At 38.5% G+C, this 22,863-nt stretch overlaps 1 long non-coding RNA gene across 6 annotated transcripts in view; it reads right to left on the reverse strand.

Annotated features, from left to right (window-relative positions):
• Positions 1-22,863, reverse strand: part of LOC118553267 (uncharacterized) — a 297,009-nt gene that overhangs the window by 130,447 nt on the left and 143,699 nt on the right. The window lies entirely within an intron of this gene.

The following is a 22,863-nucleotide window of genomic DNA, read 5'->3' on the forward strand; positions in this document are numbered from 1 at the left end:
ATCAATTTATTTATTGAGTAAACATTTGTTGCGAAAATAACATATGGTAGGCATTGTTCTAAGTACCAATGGACAAGACATGCAGAATTACTCTATTGGGGTGGAGGCCACAGAATTAGCAAGAAAAATACAAAATGATTCCAGTTATTGATTGTCATGGGAGGATAATAAAGCATGGCCATATAATAGAGATTGTGGAGGGAAAGTGAGGTGACTTCTTTAAACAGAGTGATCAGGAAAGGCCTTTCCCGGAAGGGGTAGTTTCTGACTGAGACCTGAATGGTGGGAAAGGGCTAACAGGGGAACAGAGTTCCAAACAGAGAGCTAAGTAGCATCTGCTACTAGGGCTCAAGCATATCTGGGCATGTTTGATGAACCGGGCTTTCAGGTCCAAGAGATCTTAGTTTCTTTTTTTTTTTTAATGGTATTTTTTTTTTTTAAGATTTTATTTATTTGACACAGAGAGAGAAAGCACAAGTAGGCAGAGTGGCAGGCAGAGAGAGAGGGAGAAGCAGGCTCTCCACTGAACAGGGAGCCAGACGTGGGGCTCGATGCCAGGACCCAGGGATCACGACCTGAGCTGAAGGCAGCCGCTTAACCAACTGAGCCACCCAGGCGCCCCCAAGATCTTAGTTTCTGATTTAAATTGCCCATAGACCTTGGTGTTTAGCTGAAAGAGAAGGGAGTAATGACCCAGAAAAAAAAGACAGAAGCACTGAGGAAGGCTAGTCAAGTGTCTTATCCAGCCTGCATCCAGAGACCACCATCTGAGATGAATGAAAAGAGCTGCTACAGGCCAAAGATGGAGGAATGAGTTGTTTTCACAAGGGGCTCGTGAGACACAAGAGAACAATGCTGTAGGTGTCAGGAGTTAGTTGACAGTTAGGTAGTCAGGGCCAGGGTCCCCAACAAGAAAATATGGAGTCAGGACAGCTGAAATAAAACAGCACTAACATTCTGCTTTGCAGCCTTTGCAGAAATGACTTCTGCAAAATGTCCTAAAATAAGGCAATTAACCACATCATTTGTCAATATCACGGGCAAGGGACAGTTAAGACATAAGCCCCCAGATGTCAGCAAAAAAAAAAAAAAGACCATCAGCACAGTGACATTAACCTAATAGGTGCACAGATATGTGACCAAAGCCCTGATTGACACAACTCAGCACACCCTGATTGTTTAAGATAGTTCTGCAAAAGAACTCATAAAAACCCCTAAACTTAGAAACTCCGAGGGCAACCCTCTCAGGCCCCCCTCCCCCTCCCGGAGCTTTATATATTTTTGCTCAATAAACTTTGCTTTGCTGTGTCTGGTCTACCTCTTCATTCTTCAAAGTGGCGTGACCAAGAACTGCAGGCACTTAAGGCAGAGAAATCCTGCAACACAGGGGACAAAGCACATTCCAGAGCACAGGAGGGGCATACCCCTATTTCTTTAGGAAGCCCAGTGTGTTTCAGGCTCATTGTGGACAAAGGGGAAAAAGACACCATTTTGACACTTTGAGGGTTGCAGAAAGTGCAGGTAGCAGCATGTTCATTGGGGGGCACCACTATTGAGATGGTGGGAATTGCAAGTCTCCAGGAACCCAGGGAAAGGGGAGGCTCCTCAAATGACTAGGGTGGAAGAACATGAGAAGAATGCTCATAAACATATATTTGATACCCTGCTCCTAGAAGGTTTTGGGGTCTACAAGAAAAACAGGGATTTAAGTTAGCAAAGAATAAGCTATGTTATGGTATTTTCTAGCCACAAAACCTCCTAGGACTTCACCCTCTTCTCTGAATCTTCCTTTCACATTTTTGTCCCCCTGAGGGTACAGTTTTCCCTGCTGCCCTCCCTTGGAATGGCTTTGATAACACTGGGGCTGGAGGTAGGGTAGGTGACCTCACTGTTCTTTGTTGCCCCTTTCAGACAATTCTCATTCCCTTTTCCTTAACCTCCCTCTCTGCTCATAACAACAATCATCAGTGTTATGGGCTTAATCGTGTCCCCCCAAATTCAGACATTGAAATTCTAACCCCCGGTAGCTCAGAATGTAACTATATTTGGAGATAGGGTCTGTACAGAGTTAATGAAGGTTAAATGAAGTCATTGAGGTGGGTCCTAATCCAATATGACTGGTGTCCTTATAAGAAGAGCAAATTGGACACAGACATGCACAGAGGAATGACCACATGAAAACAAAGGAAAAAGCCACCCACAAGCCAAGCAGAGAGGCTTCGGAAGAAACCAATTCTGCTGACACTTTGATCTCAGATGTCTAGATATATGCTGTTTAAGCCATTCAGCCTGTGGTATTTGGTATGCAGCCCTAGATGACTAATACAATCAGATACCCATCTTCCTTGTTGCTATTATCTGCAGCCCTCTTTGAAGATTTTAGTACTTGGTTTAGTCCCGTTCTCTCCTATACAACCTCTGTCATAATCCTGGGTGATTTCTACAACTATGTGCATGGCCTTTCCAACAGTTGGCCTCTCAGTTCTTTGTTCCTCACTCTGGCCCAGCCACCCACACCCACAGTCATATCACAGATCAAAACTCTTGAGCTGTGAGCTACTCTGCCCTTACAGAGGCTGAGAAGTGTGTGAGCCTCCCAAGTCCCCAGCCAATCACTCCCAGCCTCAGGCAATCTCCTGCGATTACTATACAGGCATGTGGTAAACTACAGTGCACCGTTCACAACCTCACTTCAACAGTGACTTTTTCCCCATCGCCATCTCCCATTGTTGCAGCTCCCTTTCTCTAGATATCTAAATCCAGAAGATTTTTATCCCATTGGAAACTGCATATCATTGAACCTTCCAAAATAAGTATTTGTTGAATAAATGAATGGATTAATGAATTTTCTTTAGTACCTTCCTACTTCCCCTTAAACCTTCCTTTCTCCCAAAACTGGTAAGATTAGGATGGGGCTCTTTGTATTTCCTGATATACAAAAGACAAAGAAACAAATCTCTAATTTAAATCAGAGTCTGAGACACAACCTAAGAGCTAGGAAACCCTTGACAGCACACACACACACACACACACACACACACACACACAGATACACCTCTTCTCACTCTCCACATCATGCTTATCAAGAAGGCATGGCACCTTTGTTTTTAGGGTTCTGCTTTTTTTTTTTTTTTTAGATATCGTTCATCACAGCTGTTGACGAAAACATGCATTTGTCTTCAAGGACAGTGTGAAGCAACTGCTGATATTCTGCAAAGGGTCATCCATGTGCTTTTCAAGGATTAGCTGTGACAGTATATTTTGAAAAAAAAAAATCCACTCAATGTGGATAGGGAAAAGTTCAATAGTCTAGAGAAAATGTCACAATCTGCTCAGATGTCCTATTGTTACTTATTATCTTCAAAAATGTATAACTTCCTCTTGTCTAAAGCTTTTAATATATGTATCTTCAAACTCTCCTGCTCAACTAATTCCACTGAGCCATGAAATTTCAACTCTCGGCAAGACCATCAGACTTCACAAAGACTGCAGCTTCCCTGCCAAAACCAACACTCTCATTCTTCTACTTGCTGTTGACCAGAAGATTTCACCCACATGTCCACTTAAAACTCTGTCTCTTTACCTCCCCTCATCTTACCCCCCACTTCTTCCCAATTACAGACTTGTCTCATTCTCATTGCTCCATTCTGTTAACTATTTTACTTTTAATTATTTAAAGTCTAGATAATATATGCCTTGTGAAAAGAGTATGTTCCAAAAATATCAAAAAACATCATTGTATATCATTGTTCAGCCTACTGAGATTTTTTTTTAAAGAATTGAATGTGTGTTCTTGTCTCAGAGCTATATCCATGTATCGCTAAAATTACACATGGATTTACGGCTGTTATTAGCAGTTTGTTTATCCTTTACAATACTTACTATTGTATATTATGGTCAACCACTTAGGTGTTTGTTTCCCCAACTGTTTAGTTTAGAACTTATTGTTTAATAGGTTCTTCAAGGGCAAGTACCAGGTCTTATTCATATTTATATCCTCAGAATCTTGCCAAGAGACAAGTGCCTAGAATAAGTTGAATAACGATTTGTGGAGTGGAAAAAGATGACAGGAAGTCATTTAATTTTGTGTGTATGTTTATGCAAAAAATAAACTGGCTGTTGAGTTCTACCCTCAAGAAAATAAATAAATAAATAGGATAAAATTCTATTTCAGGAATTTTTGAAAGAGACCTATAACCAAAAATATGTCATTGCAGAAGTAGAGAAGCAATCACATTGCAAAACTGCAATGCCACCAAGAATAGAACAAGAAATCTCAACTTGCCAAAGGAACACAATGTGTAAATCATATCTGAATCACTATTCTCGAGGTCAAAACATTTCTCTTCTAGTTTATTCTCTCTTTCCCTCTCTCTCTCTCTCTATATGTGTGTGTGTGTGTGTGTGTGTGTGTATTACATATATTCTTCACATACACATATGTGCATGTATATTACATATATTCTTCACACATACACACATGTGCATGCATATACACTCTCCTAATTTCAAGCCCACCCTTCATGTCAGTCATAAAATTTTACCCAACTATCTCAAGTCACTTTGGGAAGAAAAATAATTGATTACATTAGTCAAGCAACTGACTATTTTATTTTATTTTTTAAAGATTTATTTATTTTAGGGAGAGAGAGCGTGTGCAAGCAGGGGTTGGGGCAGAGGGACTGGGAGAGAAACAGACTCCCTGCTGAGCATGGAGCCCAATGCTGGCTCCATCCCAGAACCTTGAGATCATGACCTGAGCCAAAATCGAGGTGGACACTTAACCAAATGAGCCACCCAAGTGCCCCGCAACTGAATATTTTAAAAGCCAACTGAATCTAGTCAATTAGTTAAGAAGTAGTTACCAATTATGATGAATTGTTTAGATGAATTTGGTCATTTGGTCATTACTTTATTTTTATGTAGTTTATCTGGGAAGAGTTTTATTCACCCCTCCCCCCAATCATAACTGATTCTTCCCTGTGGATTAGTGCTCATTTACCAGCCACCATCTGAGAGAACTGAGAACTGACAATGCAAACTTTATAGTGACTTATGTAGGAAAAAGATTTGTTGAATAAAGACACAATCTCCTACATGCAAAAAAAAAAATAGTAATAATTGAAATGAAGTTGGTTCTCTCCAATTTTGATGGTCTAGGCATGCACATAAGTCCACAAGGAGCTTCCATTAGTAATCATCACAGATTGAGACATCCTGGTAAGAAATGCAAAAATCTAAGGTGAAGCTGCCCCAAATGTAACATTATGGGTAAAGAATGTTTAGAGTCTTTATTTTGAACACGAACATATATACTCTGGTATAAGGTCTGCATGGAAAATTAAATCTTTAAATTGTCCAAAACCAGTAAAGAAATCAGATACAATGAATGGAATTTGGGAAAAGAAATTAAGTAAAATATTTTTATATTTTATAATGTATTGTTCAGAGGGTCCTTTTCATTGTTTCCAAAATGCAATTTAAATTTATATATACTAGTTTAAAATGAATGGAGGTTACCTTAACTAAAAATGACATAACTTGCTCAATTTATATATAGTGATTTAGAGTAGAGAAATCTTTATGAATATTACTATTTTAAGAGACAAGATATATTTTTAAAATGTAGCCCAAGAAATAAGATATGATTTGACATTTTACTACTAAATGAGATAGATTGTTTATGGGAAATATCTGTGGAGATGACCCAGTTAAATATATTCTCCTATAAAGCCCAGCTACATATCCTAGTATGACACACTCTAAGAAGTCCATATATATTTAACAAAAAATAAGCACGATCAATGCCAAATTTACTTTATCCAGAAGCAACTCAGTATAAAATTATTCATATCTTAGGAAAGGGTCACTTCAGGCCAGTCAGAACTTACGTAAAAGCAGATTTTTTAGGCAGAAGTCCGGAGGATTTGGAATACACATTCTAAAAAGAAAATTCTATTCTCCAGACTTAAGAAGGTTGTGAGTCAGGTCACACACTGACTTTCCCTATTCCCAAAGAAGCATTGGCATCCATTTTGGGTCAACAAATAAGACGTTCATCTTGAATGTATTTGTCTTTTATAGTCTACTCAGTGAAACTGGAGCTGGGGGAAGTGCCACCTCCAGGCTTGTTCTTTTCCCCAACATCTCGTGTTAGAATAAATCACTGAGACAGTGGAAAATTAGCAAGAACGTTTTTCTCTTGGTGTTTGGCTTCTTCATATGATTATGGCTGGTTCCATCGCTTTTGAACTGATATTCTTGCTTCTCTATTTCCTAAGAGGTGAATATATTCAATGCATTCATTTTGTGGGAAACCTTCTCTCCCCCAGAACAATTTTCTCTGCTGGCAACCTTCCTGGAAGCTGGAGAAGTCACAAGAAGTAGGTTTTCTTAGTAGCCTAATCACAGCCTGGAAAGAAGGATGCTAATGTTTTCACCATGCTTCATCTACTTCACACAACATTATACAGATTGATTTTAGTAGGAAAATCACTCCAAAACTGGAGCTGGAAATGGAATTAGGAAAACAAATAGGTTTTTTCTTCACTCTTTAATATCTTCATTGATATGACCCCCCAAAAAGGGAAGTGTAGGAGAAACACTAAATTCTACCTTCATGTATACCAGACACCCTTGATTTGAAACATTCATCCTTTGGAATTTTTATTAATAGTTAATAACATTATAGTTTGCATTTATGTAGTACATTGTATTATTCCAATCAATTGTTTCAATTTATTCTCACAACAACGTACTGAAGAGACTAAGTCAAATATTTCTATTTCTATTTATAAATCAGAAGCTTAAATCTCCCAAGTTCACTCAAGTTCTCACTAAAATAAAACTTGAACCTGGAGCCATGGTTCCTGAAATGTCTATTCTATATCACCAAGATCATTGTTATTTGGACAAATATTAACCTGTCATCTCCAGAGAAAACAAGAGACAATGCAGTTGCTGTGCAAAGTATTTTGAAAATATACATGTTCATATATTTACTCATATTTCTTCTATGAGACTTTTAACTAAGGTCTTGGACATTCATTTTTTCCAATATGACATAAAATCAACCATCAAGCCATACATATAATAAGCATACTTTTTTGAGGATTACATAAGGCTTTATGAAAATATTATTATACACACTTACAGACATCTTTTAAAATATATAACATATATTCAAGAGAAGAAATTCAGATAATTTATTACATTAAGTCTTAATCATAGTACTAACAGTAAAATTTGAAGTAGAAGGAAGGAAGAGAGGGAGAAAGGGAGGATGGGGGGGGAGGAAGGAAGAGAGGAAAGGAGGGAGGGAGGGAGAGAGGGAGGGAGGGATAGCCTACCTAAGCCTATGGAACCCACTAGGCTTTTTCCAACATCCTAAACTTAGAGAAAGTTGAACTCTTAATACAACACAGTCTGGAAATGATGGGTTGAAGAGCCTATCCACTAAATGTATTAGACTGGGAATAGCAAAAAATACAGTATTCAGTTGTGCAAATAATTTATTTTTACCTCACAGAAAAAATCCAGGAGATGGTCCAGGGTTGGTGTACTTGTGTAAATATTATTAAGGAACAAGGCTCCTTCTATATGTCAGCTCTGCTATCTTTAGTGTGTGGCTCTTGTTCTCGGGGTCACAAAGTGGCTTCCCAGCCTACTAGTATCATTTGCTCATTCCAGGTAGGAAGAAAGAGGGGGAAGAGAAAGCAAACAGGTTCTCCTAGTGGGACTTCTGTATCTCATCAGTCCTCACTCTCAATGGCCATTTCTAGCTGCAAGGGAAATTGGTTATCCAAATAGTCCCCTCTGAGGCCTTTATAGTACAGAAAGGCAATGGAAGTAGGTATGGCTGAATGAATCAACCCATAGCATCTCCCACAGAATGTTAGACTGCAAGGTCTTTCTAGAAGAGGAAAGATTGAAACAAGTCCTCAAAAATAAGTCTAGAATATAGTGAGAGAAGGGAAATGAAGACAGAAGCACACAATGAAAATTCTACAGGGTGAGTGTTGTTTTTCTCTTTGACATTGTAAAACCTTATAAATTAAAATAGACCCAAGTAATATTCAAAGTCAGGAAATCTCCAGCAAGCCCATATGAGTACATATTATGTTCTTGATAAGTATTTACTGAGCAACTGAATGGTCATAGTCTTGTTTCTTCTTTTGCAAATATCAATGACTTATTTAAGTTTTTGTTATGTTGTTCATGTTTGAAAGTGAATTCCTTGAGTTCAGCTCTTTATGGTGAAAGGTAAAAGCTTGATAGCATGCTTTCAATACTGATCACTAGAATTAAATCTAAAACCTACTCTTACATAAGCCATTAGTGTTAGCATTTGAAGTCTAGAGAGAAACACAATATTCCTTTGTTTTACTCCTTGATGAAACATTTCTAGAAAATAGATGGTCACACTGCTTGCATCACTCCTCACTTTACTTTTAACTTCCTTTAAAATAAATGAAGCAGTAACTTTATAATATATCAAGTAAAAAAGTAATGTTGAACTTTTGCAATGCACTGAACAAAACAGCATTTTTTGGGGAGGGACCTCACCCAACTGATCTCACTTGAGCTGTAGAAAATGAAGGTAGACAGTATAAAGTACTAGACAGAGATTCACTCTTTTTCACAGGAAAAGAAACTTATAGGCTTGGGCTCAAGTAATAATCTAAACAAGATGGAAATTTTTCTTGCTAAAAAATAAGAAAGAGAAATGTGAGTACATAATATGATTTAGTTCTCAAGAAAACAACACCAACTACATAATGTTCGCCATTTTAGGAAACTACTGTCTTAGAAGATAGATTCTGAATGCTGAACAGGGCTATGTAATGATTCAATTCCATGCAATCTGCATCTATTGCATTCCCACTTTATGGGTAGAAATTGTTGCAGGCCCAGGGGAAACAGACATGAAACTGCATGACCTCTGCCTTTACATTATTTATAATTTTGTGAGGAAGGAAGGCAGGTATAAAAAACAAACAAACTGCAGAATGCTATAAGGGCTTTCATGGAGGCATCAAAAAGATAAATATAAATTAATATGCCTGGAGGACAAGGGAAAGGGTCATAAAAAAGTTGATAGCCCCAACAATCTGGATCCCTGGCATTCTAGCTTTTGCATAGTTCCCTCCCACACTGACTGATGGCTAGCCTTGTTGACCAACAGACTACTGAGGAAGTGACAGTGTGTGGGGTCCAAGACTATATCATAAAAGATATTTCCATTTCTGCCTTTCTCTCTCTTGAATCACTTACTCTGGAGGAAGTCAACTTCTGTGCTGTAAGAATACTCAAGCAGCCCTAAGGAGTAGTCTACAAGCTCAGTAACTAAGGCCTCCCACCAAAAGCCAATACCAATTTGTTAACCATGTAAGCAAGCAATCCTCAAAGCAGAACCTCCAGCTCCAAGACTTCAAATTGAGTACATCTTGGCTAAAATTGCATAAGAGACCCCAAGTTAGAGTTACTCAGCTAAGCCAATCCCAAATTCTTGAACTACGTGTGAGATAGATGTTTATCATCATTTTATGTCATAATTTAGGGGTTAATCTGTTAATGAAGCAATAGATAACTAACACAGGTCTTAATGGATCAACTGGAAAGAGCTAGATAGAGGAGTGGTAAAATTCATTTTAAGAATAGGAAAGAGAGTGGTGCCTGGGTAGCTCAGTTGGTTAAGCATCTGCCTTGGGCTCAGGTCATGATCCCAGGGTCCTGGGATTGAGCCCCTCACCAGGCTCCCTGCTCAGCAGTGAGCCTTCTTCTCCCTCTGCCCCTCTCCCCACTTGTGCACTCTCTCTCTCTCTTGCAAATAAATAAATAAAATCTTTTTAAAAAAATAAGAAACAGAATATGCAAAGGCACAGAGATGCAAAACAACACGATATATTTAGGAAATGATTAGAGACTCAAAATGCGATAGTAGGGGTATGTGGAGTGGCAGGTTAGAAGATGAGGCTAGGAAAGAAAGAGGATTTGTTGAGACTATGAATACCAAGATGAAGAGCTAGAGTTTTATCACTGTAGGCACTGGGAGGTATTGAAACTTCTGAGTAGTAGTAATCAGCAGCAGCAGCAGCAGCAGCAGCAGTACATGTAGAGGGCTGACTATATGCCAGGCACTCTTTTAAGCATTTCCTACAAATTCATTTAATCCTCATCACAATCCCATAAAATAGGCACTTCTATTATCCCCATCTTACAGAGTAGGGAACCAAAGAACAGGAAAAGAGGGATGGAAGTTGAGGATGTTTGCAAGGTAGTGATTATCAAAATAGATGAGGAACAAAAATGGCATTAGAGATGGTCAGGAGGTACTAATGAGAAATAAGAGCACTGGTATCTATCCATTGCAGGTCACAGTGAGGCTGGGGTAAACGTATGGAGCAAGTGAACTAAAATGGAGGAGGTTGTAGTTTCATAAAGGAATCCAAAGAAAAGAGGGAGATTACCACTGCAAAGAAGAGAGAAAACTATGAAAGAGCAAATTCAGGGAGATACAGAAGATTAAGCCCAAGGCACAATGGAAGGGAAAGGAATCTCATAAATGGAAGGAAGAATAGAAGGATATTTAAAGAAGGGAGGAAGGAAAGTTTAAAAGAGTACCAGGACTGGGTTGCCTGGGTGGCTCAGTTAGTTAAGCATCTGACTCTTTATTTCAGTATAGGTCATGATCTCAGGGTCATGAGATGGAGCCCAGTGTCAGGCTCTGTGCTGGGCGTGGAGCCTACTTAAGATTCTCTTCCTCTCCCTCTGTGCCTCCCACCCCATTCTCTCTCTCTCTAAAACAAAAACAAAAACAAACAAAAAAACTTGTAAGATGCAACAAAAGCAGACCTATGATGGAAGTTTATAGTGACAACCTACATTTAAAAAGAAGAAAGATCTCAAAAGCCTAATTTCACATGTTAAGGAACCAGAAAAAGAAGAATAAGCTTAGCCCAAAATTATCTAAAGAAAACAAATAATGCATATTAGAGTATAAAGAAATCAAATGAGAATAGACAAAAACCAACAAAACTAAGAATTGGATTTTTGAAAAGATAAAATTGGCAAACCATTAGCTACACTAAGAAAAAGAGAGAAGACTTAAATAAATGAGACCAAAAATGAAAGAGGAGACATTACAACAGATGCCTCAGAAATAAAAAGGAACAAGAGACTATTACGAATAATTATATGCCAACAAAATGGATAACCTAGTAGAAATGGATATACTCCTAGAAACATACAACCTACCAAAACAGAAGTAAGAAAAAATAGAAAGCATGAACAGACCAATAACAAATAAGGAGACTGAATCAGTAATCAAAAACCTCTCAACAAAGAAAAACCCAGGATCAGATATCTTTACCAGTGAATTATACCAAAGAATACCAATCATTCTTTAAATGCTTCCAAAAAAGAGAAGAAGGAACACTTCCAAATTTGTTTTATGAAGCCATCATCACCCTATTACCAAAGCCAAAGAAACCACAAGAAAATGACAGGCCAACATCCCTAATGAAAATAGATGCAAAAATCTTCAATACCATACCATCAAATCAAACTCAACATTGCATTAAAAGGATAATACACCATGACCAAGTGGGATATATCCCTAGGATGCAAGGATGGTTCAACATATGCAAATCAGTCAATGTGATACACCACGTTAACAAAATAAAAGATAAAAACCACATGATCATCCCAGTAGATGCAGAAAAAGCATTTGACCACATTTAACATCCATTCATGATAAAATCTCTCAACAAAATAGGTATAGATGGAACTTTACTCAACACAATAAAAGCCACATATCAAAAGCCCACAGCTAATATAATCAAGGGAGAAAAACTGAAAGCTTTTTCTCTAACATTTGGTACAAGATAAGGATGCCCATTCTCATCATTTCTATTTAACATAATTTTGGAAGTTCTAGCCAGAGCAATTAGACAAGAAAAAGAAATAAAAGTTATTCACGTCAAGAAAAGAAGTAAAATTACCTGTATGCAGTTGACATGATCTTAAATATAGAAAACTCTAAAGACTAACCAACAAAAACAAACAAACAAACAAAAAACTGTTAGGACTAATGAATGAATTCAGCAATCTTGCAGGAAATAAACACAAAAATTGGTGACATTTCCATACACTAATGATGAACAATCCAAAAAGGAAATTAAGAAAACAATTTCATTTGCAATAGCAACAAAAATAATGAAATACTTAGGAATAAACTTAACCAAAGAGGTGAAAGATTTGCACACTTAAAATTATAATACACTGATGAAGGACATTTAAAAAGACATACATAAATGTGCAAATGTATTGGAAGAATTAGTTTGTTAAAAAGTCCATACTGTATAAAATTATCTACAGATTCAATGCAACTCTTATCAAAATCCTGATGGCATTCTTTATCAAACAAATAGCCAAAATAATCTTGAGTAAGAAGAACAAAGCTGGAAGTGTCACACTCCCTGATTCCAAAATATATTACAGCAATCAAAACAGTATGGTACTGGCATAAAAACAAATATATAGATTAATAGAACACAACAGGGGCGCCTGGGTGGCTCAGTAGGTTAAGCATCTGCCTTCAGCTCAGATCATGATCCCAGGGTCCTGGGATCGAGCCCTGCATTGGGCTCCCTGCTTGGCGGAGAGCCTGCCTCACCCTCTCCGTCTGCCTGCCTCTCTGCCTGCTTGTGCTATCCGTCAAATAAATAAAATCTTAAAAAAAAAAAAAGAACACAATAGAAAGCCCAGAAATAAATCCACACATTTATGGTCAACAAGGGTTCCAAGAACACACTATAAGGAAAGGATAGTCTCTTCAATAAATAGTGTTTGGAAAACTGGATATCTACATGCAGAAGAATTAAACTGGACATTAAAAAAAACATCACACATCATATACAAAAATGAATTAAATGAATTAAAGAATTAATGTAAGACATTAAATTATAAAATTACTAGAAGAAAACATAGGAGAAAACCTTCTTGAGATTGATCTTGGCAACCGTATTATGGTTATGACACCAAAAGCACAGATAACAAAAGCAAAAATAAACAAGTAGGATTGCACCAAACTAAAAAGCTGCTTCACGGCAAAGGAAACAACCAACAAAATGAAAAGGTGACATATGGAGAAAATGGGAAAAAATATTTGCAACCATATATCTAATAAGAGGTTAACATACAAAATATATAAGTCAGATAACTCAATTTAAAAAATGCAAATATACTAATTAAAAAGTGGGTAAGTGACCTGAACAGACATTTCTCAAAAGAATACAAATGGCCAAAAGTACATGGAAAGGTGCTCAATATCAGTAATTGTCAGAGAAATGCAAGTCAAAACCACAATGAGATATCACCTCACACCTATTAGAATGGCTATTATCAAAAAGACAAAAGATAACAAGGATTGGTGAGGATATAGAAAAAAAGGAAGGAACACTTGTGCACTGCTCATAGGAATTTGAATTGGTGTGGCCACTGTGAAGAATAGTATGGAAGCTCCTCAGAAAACTAAAAATAGAACTACCATATGATCCAGCAATTCCACTTCCGGGTACACATCCAAAGGAAATAAAATCTGGGTTTCAAAAAGATATCTGTACTCCCATATCCATTGCAGCATTAATCACACAGCCAACATATGGAAACAACCTAAATGTCCACAGACAGATAAATGTTTAAAGAAAATGTGATAAAACAACAGAATATTATTCAGTCATAAAAAAGAAGGAAATCCTGCCATTTATAACATGGATGAACCTGAAGAATGTTATGTTAAATGAAATAAGCCAGATACTGAAAGACAAAAACTATATGATCTCACTTATATGCAGAATCTGTAACAGTTGAACTCATAAAAGCAGAGAGTAGAATGGCGATTGCCAGGGGCAGGGAGTATGGAGAAATGACAGACATTTATCAAAGGGTACAAAGTTTCAATTATGCAAGATGAATAAGTTCTGGAGATCTATTGTACAACATGGTGACTATAATTAACAATACTATTGTATACTTGAAATTTACTAAGAGGGTAAATCTGAAGTGTTTACCCTCAAAGAAACACAAAAAGAAAGTTAAAGAATGAAAGAAAATGCTAACTATATGAGGTGATGGATGTTAATTAGCTTGATTGTGGTGATATTTCATAATGTATACATATACCAAAATATCAAGTTGTACTCCTTAAACATATATACAATTCCTGTGTGTCATTATACCTCAATAAAGGTGAAAAAAAGTACCACATTCTTAAGATCAAGCTGAGTATTAGGATAGGGCTCCCTGCTTACATCAGTCTTATCGTCATTTTGGCAAGGTAAAATCAACTGATAGAAGAATAGAATCAAATATGAAATACAGGGACATCTGGGTGGCAGAGTTGGTTAAGCGTCTGACTCTTGGTTTTGTCTCAGGTCATGATCTCAGGGTTGTGAGAGTGAGCCCAGCATCAGGAGTCTGCTTGAGACTCTCTCTCCCTCTCCCTCTGCCCCTTCCTCCCATACCTCACTGTCTCACTCTCAAATAAATAAATCTTTAAAAAAAAATACTAAATACAGAATTACCCCTAGTAAAATGGGTAAACCTCTCAGTATGTACAATTAATATCCAATCTGGAGGTTTATCACTTAACTAAATGCTGAATGATACCTATAATAGCAAATATCTATTAAAGGTTTGAAACTGTTATAATAAGTAACAAATGTGTCCATAACCAATAGTCACTGTGTAGATTTGGTTTATCACAAGACTCTTCCCACAATGATATTTTTAGGGTAGCTATAAAATGATCATATCACCACATTTTTCTTTTCCACAGAGATTCTCAGGGAAAACTCCCCTCTAAATGGAGGCTATGATTTTTGTCACCTTCCCACTGGGAATTCTCAGTAAATTTGTTTGTATTTTACAAGATGCTTTAAACTCCCAGAGGGAAAAAAGGTGTTGTGAAATTACTATTATTCTCCAGCTCATGTTTTCATCTGTGTTTATTTCTCTGAGTCCTATTGATGGTTTCTATAAAAGCCAACCACAGAATGTTACCTTGAGGTGTTAACAAATCATTAAAAATCACCCAGAATTGCTGCTGAAGTGAAAGAAAAGTTCAGCAAAAAGAAAAGACCGTCTAGAAAGAAAATCGAAATGAATACACTAATTATTAAAGACAAGCATGCTCAAGATGTTGTTAAGTAATCAGCCATTGACCTAATTTATGACCTTCATAGTGAGGTTCATCAAAAGCCACGCCATCTTAGTTGCACCATCTTGTAGAGTCAGTGTGAATGGAACCAGCACTAGCTCCCTGAGGTACCCTGAATCTCAACAACAACGTTTATCAACAACAAGATTTTAAGTTCTTCACTTCCTCTTCTACTCACCCACACACTGTTTGCATACCCTATTAGAGCACTTATAATTTTGCATTGTCAGTGATCATGTTCTTGTCTGTTTTACCTACTTTTCCTTAAATTCATCCAAGGAGTATCTTATTCATTTGGAATTACTATAGTACCTAGCAGAGTTCACAATTAAAGATAAATAAATAATACTAAATTACTCAATTGATCACTTTTACCCAAAGATGGATAGAATTGCCTAACATACGTCAGCTCTATCTTTCATTTAAAACTACCTTTCTAGGGGGGGAAAGATGGCGGAGGAGTAGGGGACCCTATTTCAACTGGTCCCCAGAATTGAGCTGGATATCTACCAGACCACTCTGAGCACCCACGAGACCAGCCTGAGATGTAAGAAGATCTGGATCTCTACAAACAGAATATCACAGGCGGTTGGTTTTGAGGTATGAAGCGGGGAGCCGTGATTCCGCGGGCAGATATCAGAGGATAAACGGCAGCGGGAGGGTGCCTGGCGTGGGGATCCTACACCACCAGTGAGCGACAGCCTGCGCGCTGCGGATGGGCACAGACTTGCAGACCGGTAGTGGTGGGGAAAGGACTTTAGGGCAGCCCCCGGGGCGGAAACCCGGAGCAGCGGGTCCCGCCTGCGAACTGCAGCTCCCGGGAGGGAAACCCGGAGCGGCGGGGTTGCGTGGGCGAACTGGGAGCGGCTGGCGGTTTTAGAAGCACAAAGGGCAGAGACCTGCCCCGACCTGGAGGCAGGACTGGGAGCGCTGCGCAGGGGCGCACAACCCAGGACGCTGCAGTTTATAGCAGCACAGACAGAAATGGAGACAGTGTGGCCTGGAGAGCTCACTGAAGAACAGACTGAGGTCTCTCTGCTCTGAGGCAGAGCGTTGGAAACGGTCTCTTCTGCTCTGACTCGCAGAAGAGACGCGGAAAGCCGCCAGGGAAAGCCGCCAGAGAACAAAAGCCCCAAAGACTGATTCCCAGTGAGCCCATCCCCCACCACAGGGGTGCAGGGCAACTCTGCCCGAACAGGGTTGCCTGAGTAACAGCGCGGCAGGCCCCTCCTGCAGAAGACAGGCTGGGAAAACAAGAGGCCAGCAACCCTAAGGTCCCAAGAAAACAGGTGCATCTTGCTTGGGTTCTGGTCAATAATTTGGACTCTATACATTCCCTCAAACACCCATCAACAGAATGACTAGGAGGAGGAGCCCCCAAAATAGAAAAGACTCAGAGATTATGACTTATGCTGCAGATTTACAAATGGATGCAGATATAACCAAGATGTCGGAGATGGAATTCAGGCTAGCAATTGTGAAGACAATGGCTAGAATGGAGAAATCAATTAATGGCAACATAGAGTCTCTAAGGGCAGAAATAAAAGGTGAATTGGCAGAACTTAAAAATGCTATCAATTGAGATCCAATCCAATCTAGATAATCTAACAGCTAGGGTAACTGAGGCAGAAGACAGAATAAGCGACCTGGAAGACAATATAATAGATAAAAAGGGAAAAGAGGAGGCCAGGGAAAAACAACTCAGAATCCATGAAAATAGAATCAGAGAAATAAGTGACACCATGAAGCGTTCCAATGTCAGAATAATTGGAATCCCAGAGGGAGTGGAGAGAGAGAGCGGACTAGAAGATGTATTTGAGCAAATCGTAGCTGAAAACTTCCCTAATCTGGGGAATGAAACAAACATTCGAGTCCTAGAGGCAGAGAGGACCCCTCCCAAGATCAAGGAAAACAGGCCAACACCCCGGCATGTAATAGTAAAACTTGCAAATCTTAGAACCAAGGAAATCATCTTAAGGGCAGTTAAGGGGAAGAGATTCCTTATGTACAGACGGAGGAACATCAGAATAACGTCAGACCTATCCACAGAGACCTGGCAAGCCAGAAAGGCCTGGCAAGACATATTCAGGGTACTAAATGAGAACAACATGCAGCCAAGAATACTTTATCTGGCAAGGCTTTCATTTAGAATGGATGGAGAGATGCAGAGCTTCCACGACCGGCGGAAACTGAAAGAATATGTGACCACTAAGCCAGCCCTGAAAGAAATATTAAGGGGGGTTCTATAAAAGGAGAAAGACCCCAAGAGTGATATACAACAGCAATTTACAGGGACAATCTATAAAAACAACGTCTTCACAGGCAGCATGATGACAATTAATTCATATCTTTCAATAACCACTCTCAACGTGAATGGCCTAAACGCTCCCATAAAATGGCACAGGGTTGCAGATTGGATAAAAAGACAGAACCCATCCATATGCTGTCTACAAGAGACTCATTGTGAACCTAAAGATACATCCAGACTGAAAGTGAAGGGATGGAGATCTATCTTCCATGCCAGCGGACCTCAAAAGAAAGCTGGGGTAGCAATTCTTATATCAGACAAATTAGATTTTAAACTAAAGTCTGTAATAAGAGACAGAGAAGGACACTATATCATTCTTAAAGGGTCTATCCAACAAGATCTAAAAATTGTAAATATCTATGCCCCCAACATGGGAGCAGCCATCTACATAAGCCAACTGTTAACCAAAATAAAGAGTCATATTGATAACAATACATTAATTGTAGGAGACCTCAATACTCCACTCTCAGCAATGGACAGATCATCTAAGCAGAAAATCAACAAGGAAACAAGAGCTTTGAATGATACATTGGACCAGATGGACCTCATAGATATTTACAGAACATTCCACCCTAAAACAACAGAATACTCATTCTTCTCGAGCGCACATGGAACTTTCTCCAGAATAGACCATATACTGGGTCACAAATCAGGTCTCAACTGATACCAAAAGACTGAGATTATTCCCTGCATATTCTCAGACCACAATGCTCTAAAACTGGAACTCAATCATAAGAAAAAATTTGGCAGAAATTCAAACACTTGGAAGCTAAAAACCACTCTGCTCAAGAATGTTTGGGTCAACCAGGAAATCAAAGAAGAACTTAAACAATTCATGGAAATCAATGAGAACGAAAACACATCGGTCCAAAACCTATGGGATACTGCAAAGGCGGTCCTAAGGGGAAATACATAGCCATCCAAGCCTCACTCAAAAAAATAGAAAAATCCCGAATTCACCAACTAACTCTACACCTTAAAGAACTAGAGAAAAAGCAACAAACAACGCCTAAGCCATGCATTAGAAGAGAAATAATTAAAATTAAAGCAGAAATCCATGAATTAGAAACCAGAAACACAGTAGATCAGATCAACGAAACTAGAAGTTGGTTATTTGAAAGAATTAATAAGATCGATAAACCACTGGACAGACTTATCCAAAAGAAAAGAGAAAGGACCCAAATTAATAAAATTAGGAATGAAAGGGGAGAGATCATGACTAACACCAAGGAAATAGAAACAATTATTAGAAATTATTATCAACAACTATATGCCAATAAACTGAGCAATCTGGATGAAATGGAGGCCTTCCTGGAAACCTATAAGCTGCCAAGACTGAAACAGGAAGAAACTGACAATCCAAATAGGCCAATAACCAGTAACAAGATTGAAGCAGTGATCAAAAACCTCCCAAAAAACAAGAGTCCAGGGCCTGATGGATTCCCTGGGGAATTCTACCAAACATTCAAAGAAGAAATAATACCTATTCTACTGAAGCTGTTTCAAAAAATAGAAACAGAAGGAAAACTTCCAAACTCATTCTATGAGGCCAGCATTACCTTAATCCCCAAACCAGGCAAAGACCCCATCAAAAAGGAGAATTTCAGACCGATATCCCTGATGAATATGGATTCCAAAATCCTCAACAAAATCCTAGCTAATAGGATCCAACAATACATTAAAAGGATCATCCACCACGACCAAGTGGGATTTATCCCCGGGATGCAAGGGTGGTTCAACATTCGCAAATCAATCAATGTGATAGAACACATTAATAAGAGGAGGGAGAAGAACCATATGGTCCTCTCGATGCAGAAAAAGCATCTGACAAAATACAACATCCTTTCCTGATTAAAACCTTTCCAGAGTACAGGGATAGAGGAAACATTCCTCAAGTTCATAAAATCCATCTATGAAAAACCCACAGCGAATATCATCCTCAAAAAGCTGAGAGCCTTTCCCTTAAGATCAGGAACACGTCAAGGATGCCCACTCTCTCACCACTATTGTTCAACACAGTACTAGAAGTCCTAGCAACAGCAATCAGACAACAAAAAGAAATAAAAGATATTCAAATTGGCAAAGAAGAAGTCAAACTCTCTCTTTTCGCAGACGACATGATACTTTATGTGGAAAACCCAAAAGACTCCACCCCCAAATTACTAGAACTCATCCAGCAATTCAGTAATGTGGCAGGATAAAAAATCAATGCACAGAAATCAGTTGCTTTCTTATACACTAACAATGCAACTGTAGAAAGAGAAATTAGAGAAACGATTCCATTTACAATAGCACCAAAAACCATAAGATACCTCGGAATAAACCTAACCAAAGAGGTAAAGGATCTATACTCTAGGAACTACAAAACACTCATGAAAGAAATTGAAGAAGACACAAAAAGATGGAAAAATATTCCATGCTCATGGATTGGAAGAATAAACATTGTTAAAATGTCTATGCTACCCAGAGCAATCTATACCTTCAATGCCATCCCAATCAAAATTCCAATGACATTTTTCAAAGTGCTGGAACAAACAATCCTAAAATTTGTATGGAATCAGAAAAGACCCCGAATCGCAAAGAAATGTTGAAAAAGAAAAACAAAGCTGGGGGCATCACGTTGCCCGATTTCAAGCTATATTACAAAGCTGTGATCACCAAGACAGCCTGGTACTGGCACAAAAACAGACATATAGACCAATGGAACAGAATAGAGAACCCAGATATGGACCCTCAACTCTATGGTCAAATAATCTTCCACAAAGCAGGAAAAAACATGCAATGGAAAAAAGACAGTCTCTTCAATAAATGGTGCTGGGAAAATTGGACAGCCACATGCCGAAAAATGAAACTCGACCATTCTCTAACACCATTCACAAAGATAAACTCAAAGTGGATGAAAGACCTCAATGTGAGACAGGAATCCATCAAAATCCTAGAGGAGAACATAGGCAGTAACCTCTTTGACATCGCCCACAGCAACTTCTTTCAAGATACATCTCCAAAAGCTAGTGAAACAAAAGCAAAAATGAACTTTTGGGACTTCATCAAGATAAAAAGCTTCTGCACAGCAAAGGAAACAGTCAACAAAACAAAGAGGCAACCCACAGAATGGGAGAAGATATTTGCAAATGACACTACAGATAAAGGGCTGGTATCCAAGATCTATAAAGAACTTCTCAAACTCAACACCCAAAAAACAAATAACCAAGTCAAAAAGTGGGCAGAAGATATGAAAAGACACTTCTCTGAAGAAGACATACAAATGGCTAACAGACACATGAAAAAATGTTCATCATCATTAGCCATCAGGGAAATCCAAATCAAAACCGCACTGAGATCACCTTACACCAGTTAGAATGGCAAAAATGGACAGGGAAAGAAACAACAAATGTTGGAGAGGTTGTGGAGAAAGGGGAACCCTCTTACACTGTTGGTGGGAATGCAAGTTGGTATAGCCACTTTGGAAAACAGTGTGGAGGTTCCTCAAAAATTTAAAAATAGAGCTACCCTATGACCCAGCAATTGCACTACTGGGTATTTACCCCAAAGACACAGACGTAGTGAAAAGAAGGGCCATATGCACCCCAATGTTCATAGCAGCAATGTCCACAATAGCCAAACTGTGGAAAGAGCCGAGATGCCTTCAACAGATGAATGGATAAAGAAGATGTGGTCCATCTATACAATGGAATATTACTCAGCCATCAGAAAAGATGAATACCCAACTTTTACATCAACATGGATGGGACTGGAGGAGATTATGCTAAGTGAAATAAGTCAAGCAGAGAAAGTCAATTATCATATGGTTTCACTTATTTGTGGAACATAAGGAATAACATGGAGAATATTAGGAGAAGGAAGGGAAAAATGGGGGGGCGGGAATTGGAGGGAGAGACGAACCATGAGAGACTATGGACTCTGAGAAACAAACAGCGTTTTAGAGGGAAGGGGGGAGGGGGGATTGGTTAGCCCGGTGATGGGTATTAAGGAGGGCACATACTGCATGGAGCACTGGGTGTTATACGAAAACAATGGATCGTGGATCACCACATCAAAAACCAATGATGTATTGTATGGTGACTAACATAACATAATAAAATTAAAAAAATAAAATAAAACTCAAATTAAAAAAATTAAAAAATTAAAAAATAAATAAATAAAACTACCTTTCTAAATGTGAAAGACAAAAGTCAAAATTAAGGTGAAAAGTAGTGCTATACAGAAAACAAACTGAATGAGGAGTCCCTGGAGTATGCTAAAGGGAGCCTGAAACCCACTGATGGATCAAGAGCTCCTTCCTATCATTACCTCTGGGTTAACACGTTCCATATTATACCAAATATGTTAATTTGTGCAGCACTGGATTCAGTTTCTTGTGGCTTACTTATCTTTGTATCCCCAGTGTTTGCCATTAGGTAAGCATCCAAGAAAATTAAGCTATTGAAATTTCCAGTCCTGGGACTTAACTTTCTAAGAACGATAAAGGTCTTAAGAAAATGGATGAATTTTGCATATTATGATCCATATTTAAAGAAATATCTTCCTTCTCTGCTCCTCTTCTCTCGAGCATAATAAACTCATTCAAGTTTCTGTTCAATTCTCACCTCCTCCAAGAGGGCTTCCCTGACCACTTTTTCTAGAGTAGCTGCCCCTCAGTAACCCTTTACCTTCTTCTTCTATTTCTATCCTCTTTGTTGAACTTTGCACCGTATGAATTCATCTTATCCATCTGTTTATGGTAGTTCTCCTTTTTCACACCAGAATGTAAGTTTCCTGTGAACAAGGCCATCATCTGCATGGTCTGCCATTGTATATGGCATCTAGAACAAACATGCTCAAATCTGGCTCTATATTGGAAACAGAGATAGATGTCCAGGCCCAATCCAGAACAATTAATCAGACTCTTTGGTGCATGACACTCAAGCATCACTGCTTTATCTTGTTGTAAGTTTAACAAATAGTTGTAATTTGCAGCCACATTTGAGAACCACTGACTTAGGACATAATGGAAGATTAGGAAGAATAAGAACAATTGACTAGAACTCACTGCGGCATCATCCTTTTACTGCTTGGTACTGGAAAAGCTACTCTTAGTAGGTCAGTAGCAGATTCTCTGTTTATTAAGGGCAGTGCATTGTGGAACCAGAATGAGTAAAGGCAACCCTTGGAAAACCTGAAGATAAAGAGTCTTGTACATGACAAATGGATGGGTGTGACAAGGGAATTTGTTAGCACAAACCAAGCCATACACAGATTTTGAAAAGTGGGAGATGTCAGCTATCCAGACAAAGCAAATACACAATATCCAAAATCACCATAATGTGAAATCTTT

Source organism: Halichoerus grypus, chromosome 1, assembly GCF_964656455.1.
Source record: "Halichoerus grypus chromosome 1, mHalGry1.hap1.1, whole genome shotgun sequence".
NCBI lineage: Eukaryota > Metazoa > Chordata > Mammalia > Carnivora > Phocidae > Halichoerus > Halichoerus grypus.